Raw genomic sequence first — 20,945 nt, forward strand, 5'->3', positions numbered from 1 at the left:
TCTCTTCTCTTCTCCACGGAGAGTCCTTACTTGCTGATTTCTAGGATTTGCTATCTAGTGATGGCAGAAACGTGCCATCTGGACAACTCAGTATCCAAACTCTCCATACCCCGTCTCTAGAATCCATAAGCAGATCCTTTGGATTTGCCTCCTCATTACTTCTCAAATCTGACCACTCCTTCTCTACCACCATGTGTTGTCCAGGCTAGCCTGGTGTCCTCCCACCAGAGTGACATTTATCTCCTCACTAGGCTACCTGTCTCCTGTCTAGTCCCCCTTCCATTCTACTCTCTACTCTGCAAGCAGAATGATCTTCAAAACTGTAAGTCTGAGCTGACAACCCCTTCAAATATTTGAATGGCTTCTCACTGCTTATACAAGTAAGACAAATCCCTATGAAGCCTATAGTAACTGTCACTTACCTCCTCTGTTGTCTTCTACATGAGTCACAGGGCCTTTCCCTCAGTCCCTGGGATATACAATGCATGTTCTCTAGTCTAGGATCTTTGCCCATGCAGTGCCCTGTGCTCAGAATGCTCTTACCACCATCGCTACCTGGCTACCACTTATTTTTCATCAAGTCCATCCTCTGTAGTATTTGTCACAGTTGCAGCTTACAGGGTCATTGAATCCATAAGCCATGAGCAGTGTCTATTTCTGCTCTCCCCAGCACAGGTCCTGATAAACAGTAGAAGCTGATTGAATAAATGGACAAAATGATTATAGACTTATGCATGTTAAAGCAGATGTTCAAGAGCTCTGTGGATTCAGAAAAAAAATAGGAAGTTAAAATAAACATACCCGAGTATCTGTTGACAAAGTCCACTACATTGAGTACAATATTATTAATCAATAAATTCATGGAGTACCTGCTATGGAAAATGCTAGATATTATAACCTCACTCATTAGAGAGAAATCTCTTTTCTCACCAGTGACTCTAAAATGGAATGTCCCAAAGTGCTGAGAACAATCAACTCATTTCTTCTTTTTGACATTAGCAGTATTCTGGAAAGTGCATACCCTTGCATGGAGAATTAACACTTGCCTAACAGAGCTGAGAAGCATTTGATTTGAATATGTCTAGTAATGTGTAATTTTTGCTTCTTATAATGTTTTATTATAAAATTATTTGCTTCTTGTAATATTTTGTTGCAATTTCGTTAATTAAATTGCAATTGGACAGAGAGATCCACAGAAATGAAATTTCTCTTCAATTATTCACCCCCCATGCCTTGTTCTAAGTAGAGCACCAAAATGACTGCTTTAATCCATGCTGAGAACATGCTTTGCATAAAGTGTTTATTTGAACTCAAACATTTAAAATGGGGTAACACTAGAACTGAAGAAAATATTCATATTCATCCCAAAACCAACCATGTTGTCCCAAATGAGTTTATCATCCTGACTTCTTCAATGTGCAGTATAAAAAGTCACCTATCTACAAACCTCAGGCTATGCACCTCCTCACAGGAAGTGATTGTCATTATGGTCTCCCTGGAGCCCAGAACCCTGCAGTACCCTGTACTCCAACTCCTGAAAAACCCAGTGTGCCCTTCTGCAGTGTGCCCTCTTGATAGATGACTCTCTGCTTTCTGGTGTCAGTTGCTCCTCTACCTAATAGTTAGTACCCTGGCCACAGACACTGGACAAGATCATTTTCACAGTCTCACAATCTAGATGTCCAGAATAAAAAAGGTCCAGCATTGTGGTCATGTTTTTCATTTCAAAATCATTTGAATAAGTACTCTTTTGGAGAACCAAGAAGTGATAGAGTTTCCCAAGCCCACTAGAACAACCAATCATGGAATGTTCTGGACCAGATTTCTTTCTCAGTTATCTGAAGAGGCCAACAGGCTTAACCGTAGCAAGTTGAGCAAAGTCCTCTGTGGGCACACATTACTACCATGAGCACTTCCTTTATGGATTTGCACAAGTGGATGAGGAGGAACTCCTCTTGTGCCTGGGAAGTAAGTCTCCTTTCATCCTTCCTTCATTCTGATTCTCAGTGCCTTTCCCCTGTAAGTCAGAGCTTCTCATTTTCTTCTCCCTGTTAGCTACTTGCTCTGTTTTCTTGTTACAGAGTTATGGACGTATTTCATACTCTTCCTTGAGGATGTCACGTGTCACTGTCTACTTTGTATATTTATTGTGTACCTGCAGTTCTGTAAATTAAATATGACTGAGTGGTTATGGCCAGGAAAATCAATCTTTAAGCAAATTAATATTTCAATGACAGTTGTAGAGCTTTTTCTCCGTTTAATGTGTATCTTGGCTTAGAAGTGCAAAACAGTGAATGTGTCATTTTGGAAAAACTTAAAGACAAAAGAAGACAAGCCAAATATGCCACAGGATTTCAAAATTGACTCTTAGAGGAGAACTAATGGCTTCAATTGTGCACACACAGTGACAACTTTATTTTATATCTTCTCTGGCCATTTCATTTTCCATGGTATGGAAAGAGAAATATGAATCATGATACCTACGTAGGCTTGCCAGAAAAAAATACTTTATATACAACCAGAGATATGAAAAATTGTACTGTATACATGTGATAAGAATTGTAATGCATTCTGCTCACATTTTTTTAAAAAATCAATAAAAAATAAGCACATGATAGGCTATATAACCCCATATTTCACATTTAATCTGCCCACTATCCAATTTGAACAAATGATGAGACTTTTCTGAGCCTGTTTCTTTAAGATGGAGAGTAGAGAGTCAATGTCAGGATGAATGCAAATCACTAGGCATATAGCAGATGTCCAGGTATTATGATTAGGAACTGGTAATAATGTATGATTTTTAATTAAGAACACTGTATTAAATAAGAGATTTGCCATTAAAAAAAATCTTCAGGAAAATCTATTACTCCCTATCTCTATTAAAGTAAACCATATTTTAGGAAAAAAATTACACTTTTGGTTGTGTCATTGGTTTTCTGTTTTCCTCCTCCTCCACCAGATTATTCAAAAATTAAAATGTAGGCAAGAAATGTTAAAATATTTTGAAATGTTTGCTTCTCATCAGGCCTAAGAATGGGGGACTTGTGACCAATGCACATACTTTTTCTCTGTCTAGTAAAGGACATTTCTATAGTCATTTGGAATAGTGTAGGCACTGAACCAGTAAATTGACTACTAACGATTTAAGAGAAGAGCACGAGTCACCAGTGAATGGCCAACTAAAGGCCACATTCAGTCTAGCACATATTTAAATATGAACTGACACTTAGAGAAGTAGGTTCCCTCTTCGCTCCTGGAAACATTATGTGCTTTCTAGGAGACAGATTGGCAATAAATACAAAACAGTATGAGGTCCTGTATCCTGTTTAAATAAATGTTCTCTGTAGAGGGTAGGGTGAAAAGAAGTCTGCTTCTATCCTTGTTGTTTCTTTTTTCCCACCCCTTCTCTTGCCTTCATCCTTCACAGACTGTGAACTCCTCAGGATTAAGAATTATTGAATTCTTTTCTTGTACATACAACACAGTGAGCACTCTGCAGTGGTTCGTGAGCATGTCAGTTTCTGTTGAGGGCTCTTTACTTGGCTTTTGGATGGCCACCCTCTACATCATGAGGACCCTTGTGAGTGCCCTTGTAAGAAGAGACACTGCAGAACTTGCTCCCTGTGTCTCCCCTCTGAGTGAGGACCCAGTGAGAAGACAGCCGTCTACACACCAGGAAGAAGCCCTCACCAGAAACCGACCATGTTGGCACCTTGATCCCAGACTTCAGCCTCCAGAACTGTGAGAAAGTAAATTTCTGTTGTTTGAGCTACCCACTCTAGGATATTTTGCAATGGCAACCTGAGCCAACTAAGATCAGTATGTACAAGTATAATATTGATTAAATAAATCATGGCAAATTCACATGTAGATTTGTATGCAATTTTAGTCATGCTTTAGTGGGCTTGTAGTACTGGAAAATGTTCACTACATTTAAATGAAAAATCACACTACAAAACAGCATTAAATATGGTACAAATAGATTTAGTTCCCTTAGAATATAGTTTGGATAAACATATTATAAGAACTAATGTGTACACACACACACACACACCAATATCCAATTTTTTTTCCTTGATGCTGAGGATTGAACCACTGAGCTACCTCCCTAGCCCATTTTATTTTTTGAGATGGGGTCTTTCTAAGTTGATGAGAGCCTTACTAAGTTGCTGAGGCTTGCCTCAAACTTGTGATCCTTCTGCCTCAGCCTCCTGAATCACTGGGATTGCAGGTGTATGCCACCATGCCACCAGCAGTAATATCCAAATTTTTAAGAAACACAAGGTCATATATCAAAATATGAATAAATAATTATCTCAAAGTAGTTGATTTACAAGTTATTTCTCTCTCTCTCTCTCTCTCTCTCTCTCTCTCTCTCTCTGTGTGTGTATGTGTGTGTGCTCTACTATAGTTTACAAGTTCCGAATTTTGAATATTTTTACTTTTGTAATCAGAAAAAAAAAAGCAATTTTGTTGTTGTTGTTAATGAACACTCACTTTAGGCAGTGGCAACTGAAAACAAAGATATAAACCTGGTCCAGGAGGTGTTTCCTCATACCCAGGAGTCTTTCCCTGTGGTGGCCCAGAGTTCCCAGGTGTAGCCAGCAGCCTCTTGATGGACTGAGAGATTGTTCAAAGCTCTGAAAGTAACTAAATTGTACCTAATGGAAATGCTTTGTATCTCTCTCATTTTACTTTGTCTCTCATCACTATTAACTTGCTAGTTTTCCTTTTCTTCTACTCAATAGATAAAAAGACTGGTGAGTTTAAAAAAAAAAAAAGAACCAGGTATTCTTAGATAGGCATTTTTGGGGGCTGGGGGAGGCGGAGGGCGTGGTTACTGGGGATTGAACCCAGGGACACTCAACCACTAAAGCCACATCCCCAGCCCTATTTTGTATTTTATTTAGAGTCAGGGTCTCATTGAGTTGCTTAGTACCTTGCTTTAGCTGAGGCTGGCTTTGAACTTGCAATCCTCCTGCCTCAGCCTCCCCAGCCACCAAGATTATAGGTGTGCACCACCGCGTCTGGCAAGAACCATATATTCTTTAATGAGTAGAAACACTAAGATTTTTTTTTTTTAATGAGCTAACGAGACCCTTACAAATTGAAATAAAATGAAAAGAAATGTTGCCAACAGTAGGTAAGTTGTTTTAAGGTAAAGATTTTGATTTCTCTATGCTTCCCCTTAATTCATTTTAAATCCCCAGGGCATTTACGCATTTACTTAATCTCTGCACAATTTGAAATTTTGTCTAGCTATCACATATTTTAGCAATAATATCACAAACTCAGAAAAAGAGAGCATACTAACTAGCATGATTTGATGTATGATACACAATGATGCATGTCTTCAAACATCACATTGTACCCCATTAGTATATAATTATTGACAAATAATTATTGATAAATTATTATTTGTCAATTAAATATAAAAATAAAACTTTAATAATTTTTTTTCAAAAATAGGAGCATTTCTCTCCTTGGCTACTGTAATAAGCTTTTAAACCAAAATTTCTTTCTTTTTTTTTTTAAAGAGAGAGAGAATTTTAATATTTATTTTTTAGTTTTCAGCAGACACAACATCTTTGTTTGTGGTGCTGAGGATCCAACCCGGGCCGCATGCATGCCAGGCGAGTGCGCTACCGCTTGAGCCACATCCCCAGCCCTTAAACCAAAATTTCTGATCCTCCTCTTATTCTATTTCTCATACAGCTCATCAAAATAGTTAATATGTATAACTGTACTACACTGTTATAATATGGAAGCATTTTTGCATTCAAAAGTCAGATAAAGCTTCCAGTCTATTCATTTGCTAGGTGGCTTCCAACCCCTTGCATAGATGAGATCCTTATATCTGGGCTGCTTATTTGAAATATTGGCAAATCTGAACCCAGTTAGCAAGACTGGGGTTCAACCTTCCATGGGTGGTTATCTTTGCTCTCTTTCACTATCACAAACTGTAATGGAGTAATTATTGAAGAAGTGCCTAAATTTCATGGACTTCATATGAAATAGCTACTGGCACACAGATTCATTGTAGAATAATTCACAAAGAAGGTCAGACAAGAGATCATAAAAGAAAAATACACAACAAAAAGTTGGAGATGGATTAGAACTATTATAGAAAAAGGAAATAAACACGCATTGTTTCTAGGAATGGAAAGATTTTTTACTATTTTAAAGCAGTTTTGTGGAGTGCACATCAAAACAATCTTAGCAATATCTTTTCCCATTTCTAGACTTTATTTAAATACCAATATTATATATCCGTATATTATTTTGGCAGCAATGCTCATCAGTACCATTCCATTGGTCCATTTTCTGTTTTTAATGTGCCAATTTCACTCTAGACATCAACTCCCAGCATTCTAGATATAGAAGCCCCTCATGGTTAATTCACTTAAATGCAAACTAACACTAAGACCATTTCCTGATCCGCCATGGCAACTCTGTTTCCCTCCATTGAGAAAGATAAATTTGAAGTGAATTGCCACCCCGTGAAGTTTTCCTTGTTATCAGGATTTTCCATAGCACTCCTTTCCCCTTATCAGATTTCTCTGGAAAGAAAATTCACTTTCCTGAACAAAAAAAAAAAGAGCTGTTAATGTTTAGTGACTCCATCTCCTAAGAATATTTGGATCTTTATGAGGAGCAAAGAATAAACTTAATTTGTTTATTTCAGTCATTCGTATCTAGGGGGAGCTAGTTCTACTGCTACAAAATTGTTATTCATGTTGATATTGTTATTCCTGTGGTTTAATCTAGAATCCTCTGAGGCCTTCAGACATCATCTTCATGTGGAGGAGCTCACAACTCTGAGGGACACCCTAGGCTAGACATTAGTAGCAAAGCTTTCACAACTGCCAAGGTGGGAGAAATTAGCTCATTTGGGGGTGGTTAGACCCTAAAATACATGGGTTTGCTTTTGACATAACTGTCCTGCTTACCTGCAAGTCAACCACCATTCCTAATGTATTGTAATAAATTTGAAACCGGATACCTAAAATACCCTTTGATGAAATCTAGATTAACTGGTATTAATTTTAAGTTAAATGTCAATTGAATACTAAAACCATATTAAGGAAGAACAGAGTGTATAATTCTTATCTTAATGATTGATTAAATTTTACCTGTTGTGATTGGCCCTTTTTTAAATCCAGAAAAGTCTTACCGAGTGTATAATAAGGCAATAACTCATGAACTAATTTATTTGTCCTGGTTTTTTCACAACCGGTGTCATTTTTTACACTTTCTCTTTTCAATGAACAGTGAAATTTAAAGGAAAAAAAAAGCAATTAGCTCTATTTTTTACTTTCCGTACTGAATCTGCAAAGATAAAATGGCAGAGTTAAATCATCTACATAAAATACAATATGTGGAGAGAGAGAAAGAATATAGCATATAATTTTTTTAAACATCAGATCATAAGGTACCATCTCACTCAAGGTTGGACTTCTAAACAGCAGCCAGTCTCACCAATTTCTCATAATCTGATTTTCAAGAAATTATTCAAATAACTCTGACCAAAAGAGCACATGTTAGATTATCAATTATCTGGAAATGTCACAACGAAAGAGAATGTTCTGTTTTATGAAAACAGTGATACCAAGCTGTAGCATTCCTAGCCAGGAAGCCTTTTTTAACCCTTCTCCCAGTCCCCCTTCTGCTTTGTGTGTCATCCTACTTAGGGGCTAGGAAATGACTGCCAGACTGTGACACCGCTCCTTGAAGATTCTGATTTAAGGTGCAGTGGTCAAATGCACTTTAAAGAAGGTCCTGTGTAAGGGGTAGACTGGCTGGTAGGTGAGTGAGCAAGGAAGAAAAGGCAACCGGAAGAGGAAAACGTCTTGCATTGTATCATCTTGCATTTTCAGAGATTGGAATGTTTTTGCTACTTGAATACTTCCCTCACAAGGAAGTCATCAATGTATCAGTGATGAATTGTTGATCTAAGAATTAACATACAGAGGCCGGGCTTGGTGGCTCACACCTGTAATCCCAACTGCTTGGGATGCCGAAGCAGGAGGATCTCAAGTTCAAAACCAGCCTCAGCAACTTAGTAAGACTCTAAGCAACTCATTGAGACCCTGTCTCTAAATAAAGTACAAAATAGGCTGGGGATGTGACTCAGTGGTCGAGTGCTCCTGAGTTCGATCCCCGGTACCCCCTCCCAAAAAAAGAATTAACATACAATCCCTAGCACTGAAAAAGAAAAGATTAAAATTGTAACTTTTATGTACACTTCACCACAATAAAAAAATAACAAAAATTTAAAAAATTAAACAAGAATTAACATACAATAAAATACACTGAAGACAAAAATCATCTTTGCCATGATTTTATTTCCCTTAATGATTCAAAAGGCATTTCTGAATCCAGCAGTCCTCATTCTGAACATCAATCATCATTGTATGTTAAATGTGGAAGTATCTGCCAAGAGAATTTGCCCATTAACCAAGTGTTACTACGTTTTTGAAAATACTTCACAAACAAGAAGAAAGAAGCTTCACATAAAAGGTACCAGTTTAGAAGCTGTTTTGAGCGAGGCCACTTGCTCAAGGGTAAATACTGGGATGCAACCTGGTGCCTACTCATAAGTGAGAGCCAGTGTTCAATTTGAGCGTGAACACATCATTTAACCTTTCTCAGCCCCTGCTGCCTCTCAGGCAATATGGGATGATAAGGCCAATTCCTCTCAGGACAAGTATGAGCAATGAGCTAGGAAAAGGAGAGAAAAACACATCATAAATCAATATGTGTCACAGAACTTCTGAAAGAAAGTGTTCTGTGTTTGGACAGATTGTTGATTTTAGAAACTGTGATTCTTTGATGTCGTATCTGGTCAGCTGGATCTTTGTCCTGGTGATTTTTTTGTCCATCTAGGGCCACTTTGGTGTCCTAGGAACAGCTGCCTAGAGACTGTGTTTGCTGAGGTCCCATGTGGCATCTGGTAGCACCTGTGAATTCTGCTAATTCATCTTCACAGCATGAAAGATGTTTCTCCACAGTTAGATTTGAGTTCTCTGCTGATTCTTCATTGCATTCAGATGCCAAGAGGATGCCTCAGTTGGAAATTACTGCATCCAAGTGGGTTGTCTCTGATACAGGGTATTTTGTTCATTTCCTGCTGAAGATGTCTTCTTCTATTTGTTGGCCTTGGGAGTTGAGCTGTCTGCCACAGGAGCTTCCTGACTTGCCTGTACAAGTGGAGGCAGTTGTATGTGATAAGATATAGGTCTTTAATTGCAGGTGCTACTCCTTAGCCAGAACCTGTGAACACTGCAGTTTATGGGTCTGTCAACTCACACTCCAGAAGGTGCTAGGAGATCTGAGGCAGAATCTGCTTTGCGTTACAAGCTGTGTTCTTATAGCCAGTCTTCACCCGGACCTGACTCCACTGCTGGGAGGCAGCCCACAGGCTTCTAGAAAATATTTGGTATTATCATGCTGGTCACTGTCCACCCTTTAGATGTTTAGATATTGCAAGAAACTGTGATTGAGGTGCCTAGTAGATAGCTAGATTTTTTTTTAATTTTTATTTTTGAAAGGACTATTAGCTAAAGTAGTACAGGTCAAACATCTGTAACCCAAAAACCTGAAATCTGAAATGCTCCAAAAAAAAAATTTTAACCATCAATATTATGGTTTAGATATGTGGTATTCCCCATAACTTCATGTGCAAGACAGTGCAAGAAAGTTTAAAGGTGAAATGATTGGGCTATGAGAGCCTGCACTTAATCGATGCCTTGATCCACTTGAATGGATTCACTGGATGGTAACCATAAGCAGATAGGGTGTGGCTGGAGGAGGTAGGTCACTGGGGACTTGCCTTTGAGGTATATATTTTGTCTCTGGTGAGCTGAGCTTAGTCTCTCTCTGCTTCCTGGTGCCGTGTCCGGAGCTGCTTTCCTCTGCCCCACTTTTCTGCCTTGGTGTTCTGCCTTTCCTCAGACCCAGAGCTGTGGAACCTGCCATCTGTAGGAAATGTTTCCTAGAAAAAGTGGCAAAACAGTAGCCCTTTATTTCTTTATTTTTCACTATATTATCTTTTTAAATACAAGTCAGCTAGAATTAAGAATTTTGATGTTGGTTCTGAGATGAGAGATGCGGGTGTGGATGATCAGCACCCCCTCTTAAGAGGACACCCAGCCAGGATGTGGGGTGAGGTTTCTATTCTTGACTAGACAGGAGGCAGCAGAGGGTAATGGCTGCAAGCACAGATTCCGTGATCAGATATGGGTCAGAGATGGCATAAATGTATGCGCTCAAAGAAGTTATTTGTCTGAGTCCTGGTTTCCTCATCAGTAAAATAAAGATCATGATGTCTCTGACGTAGAGCTTTGGAGGACCCAATGAAGTAGGTGTGTAAAGCATTTGGTACAGGGCCTGGCACCCTGTAGACATGGTTTACATGTTAGCACACTGCAAAATCATCCTTTTCCAGGGCTGTGGTTGTTAGGAGAGTGGCAAGCTGGGTGCTTCTTCCTGTCGTTTCTGACAGAGCCAGGCATTTGGTGCTGAGGACTCTAATGCACCTGCTATGAAGGCTGAATTCACCATGGGAATAGGCTAAAGATTTGGAGGTAGGGGAGGAAGACAGGGTGTTTGGAGGGGAAGCCTGACATTGAAGTGAACTAAATCTGTGCAAGTGGCTATTTTTGTCAGCCCAACCACAGTGTGTGTGTGATCTGGCGTCTACTTCTGATCCGGCTCTTTTTATAGTTGCTGGTTTTTCTTAAAGGCAAATCGCCTTCGATCCTTTCCCAGGCCACTGAGCTGATTTGGAAGATGGCTTATGGAGTATTTATCATCTGCAATCCGGAACAAGACAACATTGAGATTAGCAATTAGATACTCCTTTAAGATGTAAAAAAACAGTCTCATCAACTCCCCCATGGATTCAGCATACCAGTATTTTATCCATAAAGATTGCAAACACAGCATTACCATTTCAAAAGTGCTTCAATTGTCAGCTTAGGTTCAACCTGTACAGGGAGCTTTGGTGAAAATAAAAGCCAACATCAATCCAGCCCAGCAGTCCTGTCCTCTTTATTCTTATAAGGAAACCTCGACTTCAATCATTTCAAAACACATCCCCATTACAATCACTCAGACTGGTTCAATTAAGAGTAGTCGCTCTTTCCAACGAGGGTTTTACAAACTGTCAGATATAAAAGCAGGAAGTCTGTGTCAACTGGTGCTTTTAAAGTATTTTTTAGAGAACTGTCTGAACATTTCCTACCTCTATTGCCATACTGAAAAAGTTATTTTTACAAGCCTGGATGCTGCTAGGGCTTGAACTGCAGGATCTGTAACACATTGCCACGTGTGTGAGTGTGTCTGGTAACCATGGGTAAATATTCATTGGGAGAAGGAAGTTGAGTGAGACTCATTACCATCTCCTCTAAAGGTCTCCAGCACCACGTAATCAGACTGAATGCTCTTTGAAAAGGAACTTGTTGTCAGTCAGTTAAGGCTTGTTCTAGGGGGTTACCTGGCTACGTGGTGCACGGAACATCTCACCCTAATAAGGAAGATTTTCAACAATTTCAGGTAAAGGTCAGCAATTTCAGAAAAATGGACGTTTTTCTCCCTTGTTCTTCACCCCAGAGCCTGGCAGGTGGTCTGTGCAGGCCTGCACTGATGAATTAGGCAGCTCCTACTGTACCCAAGTGCATTTTCATTACTATGAACAAAACAGGCTGCGAGTGGGGGTGGGGGGGAGTTGATAGGTAGCTTCCACTCAAAGGACAAGATGCATTTATCTGAAGGCAATTCAGTGGTTTATAATGGACAGCAGGGCCCCTTTGTCTCCTTGTCACAATCTTCCTGTGAGCATCACCATGATTCATAGTCAAATTATAGTCACTTTATACCACTCTGGCTATTTAAATCACAGACTCCCCAATCCACGATGATCTTCGCAATTTTAAATAGCATCCAGGAGTGCGGTTCCATTTTTTAACACAATATTTTGAATTTGTACAAATAAGAATCGGTCACCAGGAAGTGACTTTTTGATTATTTCTTGTGCTTTGCTATAGATAAGTATTGAGGCTTTTAAAAGTACTTGATTAGAAGCAGTTGGATCACGTCATTTCACAGCAAGACTTATTATTTTACTCATGAAAATCATTGTGTATCTTACTGGAAAAAAATGGCAATAATTTCCCATTTCCTATAAGAAATCTGTATGTCAAACTTGATACTCAGGATTTTGTGTGGGTAAAGGTCTCCCACACACAAAAAACGGATGAGGTTATAATATAACAAGGTATTGTCTTGATGAGTGATTTTCAAACTTTACTGTGTATTCAAATCATCCAAGGTACTTGATAAAAATTCAGATATTGAAGCCCATCCCTGCTTCACCAAGACTGGGCCTTTGTGTTCTGTAGGTACTGATACATATTGGGTGAGTTAATTGTGTTTATTTAGTTTGTTAAGGAGAACAACAACCCTAGACTCTTCCAGAAGCAATAATGGCACTGTTGGTCTAGGAATATGCGCAGAGTATGCACAGTATGTGTAGTAGCCATTTACCACACTCATTGCCAATCCCTTAATCTCTTGGTTTGTTCTGATGCCAACAAGGTTGTTGTTAATGGATGTCATTAAAAAATATTACAGAAACAGGGTAGGTCTGGCCAGAGTTCAACTTTCATGGAAATTATAGCTTCCCAGCAAATCAAACAGCATATTGACAGACAAGTGGTTTGATTATTACTCCTTCATAGAAAAAAATTATTTTCATACACATATATAGGACGATAATCCTTAATTTGTCATTCCCAAATCCTAAAAACACTGAAAATGTAGTGATTTCCCAAGTTTTGCACCAAAACTCATTTGATAGCAAAATTTGGCCTGAACTAATATGAAGCTAGAAAATATGATATATGTGTATGTATGTATATCTATATATCAAATATATATGTGTATATGTATATCTATATATATCTGCATAGATAGATCTATGTATTTGTATCCATATAATGTATGAACAGATATACATACACACACACACACACACACATATATATATATATAATATTTTCTGTATGTTTATACTTACATTTATGTTTCATGTTAATCTAATTTATAATTGTGCAATATTTGCAATGAAGGTGCTTTTTTTTGCTTTTTTGGTTATGATTGTAGATTTTTATTTGTATGATTAGATACAAGAAAACAAAGTTACTGAAAAAATACTTTATAATCGTAAAAAATATTCTTCTCAAGAAGCACAATACATAATTTCTGAAATAGTTTATTGATGCTTCCAACTAATTCCAACTAAATTTGTGTTATAGTTGCATTTGCAAATAATTTGTGAACCAAATAAACAACAACGTGTGTGCTTACCAAACAAGGACTGTTAGTTCTGATTGATAATATCTGTATTTTGCCAACTGTGTTAAGTAATGAATGCTCCTTATGGGAAAAATCAATAGCCTGTTCTGATTAAAATTTTGGTTCCAATTCAGAATTACCACAGGGCGAAGTTATACCTTCACAGCTTGTAGACATGCCTACTTAGCCAGTGTTCATTAATGCAAATCAGTTAATGACAAATGTTCCTAATGGCAGTATTTAAAGAGAACATGTATCCTTTCTGTGTATAAGTAGATTCAACTATTATGATTGCCAACTTCAAGACAGCTTACAAGGTACGGTGACCTTGGTATTGAGGCATGGGTCCTCAGCAATAGGATGGGAAGACCTCTAAACTAATTAGTAGTAGTTGGACAAGGCAGCAGGGGTGAAATGGGGCAATGGTTGAAGAGGACTTTCGTGTTCTAGGTTCAAGAACAGATATAGTCGGACTTTCTCTCCTCAGTCCACAAAAAGTTCAGGACTTGATTATTAAGAGCTATTAACTCAGAACATTTGCTTTTCAAATTTTCTTCTCCGGTGGTACTTTCATTGCAACATAGATGCACTTCTATCAGATATCACTAAAAACTCTGAGTAAAATGTGAGATTTTCCTGATTTTCAAAATGGCAGCCCTATAAGCACTGCAGAATTGACCATGTATGTATAATCAAGAATTTTCAGATCATTTATATCACATTGACAAAGTCTCAATACAATCTTCACAGATTCTTTAAAAGAGTTCTCAACTTGAGGGGATCTCTAAGAAGTGGGGAAGAGGTAACTAGAGCTCTGTAGATGTGAAAATTATGCATCTTTCCCAGAAGAGGGCCTTCCTGCCCTCACCATGATGTTCACCAATTTCTCAGCTTATAGCATTTCAGAAAAGGTTAAGAGCCATGGTTTTTGGGCTGGGGATGTGGCTCAAGCCGTAGCGCGCTCACCTGGCATGCGTGCGGCCCAGGTTCGATCCTCCTCAGCACCACATACAAACAAAGACGTTGTGTCCACCGAAAACTTAAAATAAATAAATAAATAAAATATTTTAAAAAAAAAAAAAAGAGCCATGGTTTTAGAGAAAATACCTAACCATTCCTTTTTTAAAAAAATTGTTGTTTTTAGTTATACATGACAGTAGAGTCTATTTTAACATATTTAAACCAATGTGGAGTATATCTTATTCTAATTAGGATTCCAGTCTTGTGGATGTACATAATGTGGAGATGCACTGTGCTGTATTCATATATATTCATAGAAAAGTTATGTCAGATTCATTCCACTGTCTTTCCTATTTCTGCCCCCTCCCTTCCCTTCATTCCCCTTTGTCTAATCCAATGAACTCTCCCCCTACCCCTGTTGTGTTATAGCATCCACATATCAGAGAGAAAGTTTAACCTTTGGTTAAAGGGGGGATTTGCTTATTTCACTTAGCATGATAATCTCCAAATCCATCCATCTACTGGCAAAAGTCATAAAGTCATTTTTTATGGCTGAGTAATCTTCCATTGGGTATATATACCACATTTTCTTCATCCATTCATCTCCTAACCTACCATTCCTAAACTATAAATATGTACCTTTCTGCTCCTCTTAGATGTTTGTGCTGACCTTTACTGTTCATCCTGACCTTTGATTCTGGGCAGGAAGTCCCTCAGGGAGTTGACCATCAAATCCAAGTTTGATTTCTCATTCTGTCAAAAATGACTTTTAAGATTGTTTTCTAATGTTTAAAGGAGAGCTGTTGAAGTTGTGTTCTAAGATAGCAACTGCTCCAAGTCTGAGTCCTCTTTCTCAACTTTCCCTACGGTTTACTTCTCCATGTCAGAGCCAGCCCCTGGCCATTTGTCATTGGCTACATGGATGCATTACAGTGAGGAGTCACGTCAATCCCGGTATACCCTCTACCAATCCCTGGGAGGAGAGCAAGTTGCTGTCACCCCACCCTTGCAGCCCTGCTGTGATCATTCACAGTTGGCATGTGGCGATTCAGATTAATTGGTTGCTCTTAGTTTCTCTGGCAAAATTCAACACAGTCGAGGGCACAGAGGGCAGGTTTGAGCATCCTTGGCAAAAGAATAACAGATGAACCAACTGAAAGTTAAGCTAAAAAAGAGTTTTATCATATTAAATAACCTGTATGTTCTACCCAGGCCACATATTTCAGCGGGAGGATCATCTAGGAATGTTGCAATGTAGGATGCATTTCCATCTTGACATCAAATTTAGAAAGTTCTAATCTTTTCCCCCCGCTTTTAAAAAATATTTTATTTAGAGACAGGGTCTCGCTAAGTTAGAAAGTTCTAATCTTAAAGTGTTTTCTCTGGACAAGCATCCCTGGCTTTAATAGGTTTTTATGTATTTACATATTCCAACTAGACAACTTGTTAAGAGTAAAGAGTGGTTCCTCCTTTTCTTCAAATTGCCTTTCAAGGATCCAGTGACAAGTCCTACCTTTGAACGTGTTGTGAGATTCAGGGGATGTTTTTCTCACTTATATCCTATATGGTTTCATAGATATCATCTCATAATCACTCCACCTTTTTGTGTTCTTACACATTTCTTCTTTTATTGTTGAATCTGGGAGCCCACTGAAAATAATTTTCATGTCATGTGCTTCCTCCCTCCCCCAAAGAGCTGGGATTCATTCAATAAATATTTATCAACACCTATTGAATGTCTAGATTTCACATTAGGCACAAACATAAAGGAGATACAAATACTTCATAGTTTAGAAAAAAGCAGAGTAATGAGATTCTGACAGTATCTAAGTGATTTCAATACAATGTGAAATTCCCTGCCATGGGGTAAAGACAGAAATGCAGCGGAAACAAATAGAAATGCAAAACTTTTTAGGGATTAGAGAAGAGTATCAAAGGAGGAAATTTTTAAATGAATGAGTTGGAACTAAGCAAAAGAGCATGAGAAGTACACTTCAAACGGAATGAGCTTAGAGGTGAAAAAATAAGATGGTAAATCTGGAAAATTGCATGTGGTTTGGTAGAGCTGGGGTTTTGAGCTCATGAAAGAATGTGCCCAAGATAAGGCTGGAAAAATAAGCAGAAACCAAATAAAATGGGTTCTCTAAAATACGATAAGAGCTTTGGCCTTTATCCTGAAGATAAAAGGACTTTGGAGGAGTAAAAAGGAGATTCTATCATTAGTTCTTTTAGTACCTACCACAGGGTGCATCACTTAGTTTTTCTCTGATTATTTTATGAGAACTTTCTCCAACTAAGCAGAAGAGGAGACCCACATCAAATTGTATGGGCAATACTGCACACAAAAATAGGCATTCAATAAACACGTGCTGATCATTGATTGGTTGATCTATTGGATAGGACAGCTGCTTCTTATTATAATCATACTTTCGGCCCAGTTTGGTGACTTCAGGTATATCTTTTTGTAAATATTCATGTTTTGAAGTTTTCAGATTCTGCTTATCTTAAAAACTACTTCCTTGTGATTGTATGGGCTTTTTTTATCATCTATCTACCTTTGATGCTGATATCATTTGTGTTTGTCTAATACTCAGTAGTGGTTAAATTCTGATTCAATTGAAATAGTCATAATGTATTTGAAATTATGTCAATTCAGACAGGTACTATTTTTATTGACATTGACCCACAAAAGCAAATAGGTAATATTTTAGGAAACATGAATTCAGAACCAGATTTATGGCGAGGTGATACAAACAAGAACCTATGTGTTCAACACTTGGGCTCTTGGAATGCCCAGATGAAGATTCACCCCTTCATCACCAGCTAATGCCTCAAGCGCTTCAATGAGAAGTTTAAACCACTGTCCCCTACTACACAGGGAATGTGACAGAGGAGGAGCCCCTAGCAGTCATTCATATCTCACATGATGTACTTATAAGATCTTTGCTAAAAAGCAAGTTCTGAATAATGAGAGGCTGATGATTGAAAGACTATTGAAAGCAAGAAACAGAGCAGAAAAAAGCCCAGAGGGAGACATACCAAGTGGCCTTCTCTACAAGGTCCTTGGACAGCCCTGCATTGTCCTTCCAGTGCTTTGATCTGAATTACCAACAAAGAAAATCCCAAATCCCCACCTTAATTCTCATGAGATCTTATGTTTACCAGTTCTTCTAACTAAATCCTGCATTTTGGAATTTATGTGACTGTTTTTTTTTTAACCTAAACAAGTAGAATTTGCAGCAAAAGGAAACAATTCTAAAATGTTCAATGGGCTATTGCATCCTGCATATTATAACTTTAGATATTTTAATTGATCCCTCGCTGTTTTTAATAGATTTGAAATACTTTTGATTACTAAAAAGGAAAGAGTTATCTCAATAAATGGGAAGTTTCCTTACTGTTATATCGAGTTGCAGGGATAATAAACCACCCTGGGATCTAGAGGAAAGGATATGGTCTGAGGTTTTTTTGAAAATAGCAAAATAATTATTTTAAACAATCTTGGCCCAAAAAGCCCCCAAATTATGAAATTTGGCATTATTATTTCTAACAGTATGTTTCATTTCATGTACTTTATGAAGCTTCCTCATTGCTTTGGTTATAATCTAACATTCTGAGCAAGCTGACTCTGATGACCTTGGTTTGAAAGGAAGACCAGATTCAGCCTTTCCAGCATTCTCTTCTGCCACTTCCTCAAAAACACTTGGCTTATGAACTACTCTGCAGCTTTCTAGAACATTCTGTGTACCTTCATATCTAGGAGATTTACCTTTGAAAATCTCCTTCTGTACCTTGTCCCCTATTAAATTCCCGCTCATTATTTGATACTCAATTCAAAATCAGCTCTTACTCTATTTCCCCCAGATAGAATCAGTGATTCTCATTTTTATGCTTATACTTCGAGTCATGCATCTTTTTGCAACCCTGTTTTTATATTATATAATTTTTAGGGTTTCAATCTAGTTTTATTTAGATTTTGCTGCAATTTAAAAATGTATCTGTTCACCATTGATCTTTGAATCCCATTCTTTCTTTCTGAATTCAGGTTTCCCTTTCTTGAAGCACATTCTTCAATGATTCTCTGAAGTAACGGTCTGTTATAATTCTTGTAGTCTTTTTCTGAATGTGTCTATAATTTGGCTCTCACACGTGAAAATATATTTAGTGGGGCAGAGGTCACCTTTGCCTGGGATGGCTAGCACCATAAAAATGGTATAGATTAAGACTAAATGCTCATGGTTGGCGCAGCCTTGGGATTTCTGTTTCTTACTAGAGACACCTCCCACCCTCTCCTACCACATTCCAGACTCACAGGCAGAAAGAAGCTGGTCTGTTTCCTCTCTGGCTGGCTGCTCTCTCCTCCCAGGAAGGGGCATCTGGTATTGTCCAACTTCCTACACCATCAATTTAGTGATCAGACCCTTGTCCCTGGAGTTACCTATACAGGTAGAATGTTTCCTATCCTCCCAAGCATGGAAGGGACATTTCTCCCAGGTTTCTGGCTTCTGCCACCTTCTCTATCCTGGCTGCCTTTCCTATCTCCTGTCCTCATGAGGGAGGTCCAGGGTCAATATACAGGAATCCCATGGTCAGCCTGTAACTTGTCCAGTCTACGATAATCTCTTCTTTCACACTTGGCTCTGTACTGTTCAAAACAGTTGGTGCAATTTAACAGCATTTATAAATGTCCGCATTGGGGGTTGGAGTGAAATTGGATGATGAATCTTAGTCATATTTTATTTTTAATAAAATATAAAATAATTTATTTTTAATAAAATGTAGTCTATATCCATAAATATCTGTGGAAGGAATGAATGAGGACATGGGCTCTTGGTGACACCTGGAGTTCGTCACTTACCAGTAATAGAATGAAGACCTTAGCCTGCTCCTATGTAAAATGGGGGCCTTGAATTGTAACTAAACATTCTGAAAAGTCTCCTCCAGCTCCGACACATTCTGATTCTTCAAAATAGGAAGACAGTTCTTTATGAAATATTAGGCATGAAGGTTGCCTGCCCGTGACACATTTTAACATGGGAATATTCTAAACATTAAGGCCTGGAGAGAAACACATAACTAATCTTTTGTGTGTCATCTTTATCTATGACCTATACCTTCTCTGATCTACATTGAGCATGCTGCAATCTGTTTATCTAGACAATAAATATTCAGATGGAATGTCACTTACCCTTTAAAAGCACACTCTCTCAAAAGGTTGTATTGGATGGCACTTAAAAAAGAACTGCAGCTGGTTAAATTTAGGATGTTGAACAAACTCCAATTCAAAAATATTCCTTGGCACTGGGCCTAGGGCATCTTTATTTGATGCTAAATTGGATAAATTTTAATTCACTTTAAATTCTTTGCTTTCTGTATTTTTTTTCTTCTGGGACAGACAACCGACCATTGATATTTATTCAATGCCCTTAACACTATAGCTAATTTATGACATATTGTATACATATTATCAAATTCCCTGTAAGTTTTACTTATTATTATACAGATTCATCTATGATTTGAAACATATCAGTCATATCTAATAATAGCCTGACAAAACTGTGCCCTAAGAATAATAGAAAAAAAAGTAATGGCACTATAAATCTTTTTCCTCTGTTTAATATGCCCTTAGATGTCATAATCTGATTTTAGTGAATTGGGGCCCTAAATCTTATTTTCTTCTACATTTTTTTCCAATTTCTTTGTTGGATGTTTGCCTATGTCTGGCAAATATTACATGGAGCTGATATCAATTATAGGGCGAGATGGCCAGTATCTCATTAGGGGATTCTTCTTCCTGCAGAGGAGGGTATAAGCCACCTGAGAACTTAAAAGTCTAAAACAATTAATGAAGAACAAAAGACAGACAGAAATGTATTTACAAAAGCAGAGCCCCTGATAGATCCAGTCCACACAAGAGCTGGAATTAGACAAAGAAAGATCCTCTGTGTTTAAGAGGCTACATCAAAGGCAGGGGTAACTTTCAAGGGCGGAGTCTTGCTTCAAGATGTCTTGCAGTCAGCAGGTTGATTGGCATCTTGGCAGGTCACACCCATCTCAGGTGCTGTGTGGGACAAGGCAGAGCAGAATAGAAATTCTCAATGTGTCAGGACAGTTGACAAGAGGAAATGTCCACTGGTCATTCCCAGACACCAAATGTTCCTATGCACTAGGCTAGATGCATGGTGACCCACAGGCAGCCCATGAATGGCTTGCACAATCAATATTATGGAAAAATGGTGAGAGAAAGAAAACCCTAGCTACTTCTTTTGTCCAGATGAGAATGGTCATAAATAGAACCTCAGTGTCCTTCACATTTAAAATCAGAGGCTGCCACCAACTCTTCAACATTTTCTTTGTCTACTAGTAATAAAGCTCACACATAAAGAAATAATCAAAGAAGCCTGGGTGAGTCAATGGAAGATTATGCAGAGAATGTCACCTCTTACTGTATAAAGAGCTAGGATTTGTGTGACAATATTTGCGTTTTTTTTTTCAAATGACCTTGAACAAAGCACAGAGGCTTTGTCTCCTCCATTTCCTGATGTGTATGAGGGTGTGAAGTGCAGTCTTAGAATGACTGCATCATTCTTTGAAGGGCTGAAATATATCTCTTTATGATTGCTGGC

General features: G+C 38.1%; 1 protein-coding gene across 2 annotated transcripts in view; it reads left to right on the forward strand.

The window, feature by feature from the left end:
* The window catches only part of Kcnb2 (potassium voltage-gated channel subfamily B member 2), a 386,016-nt gene that overhangs the window by 188,864 nt on the left and 176,207 nt on the right, over window positions 1-20,945 (forward strand). The gene's annotated exons all lie outside the window — the stretch shown is intronic.

The sequence above is a fragment of the Marmota marmota genome, unplaced genomic scaffold (assembly GCF_001458135.2).
Source record: "Marmota marmota marmota unplaced genomic scaffold, marMar, whole genome shotgun sequence".
NCBI classification, from domain to species: domain Eukaryota; kingdom Metazoa; phylum Chordata; class Mammalia; order Rodentia; family Sciuridae; genus Marmota; species Marmota marmota.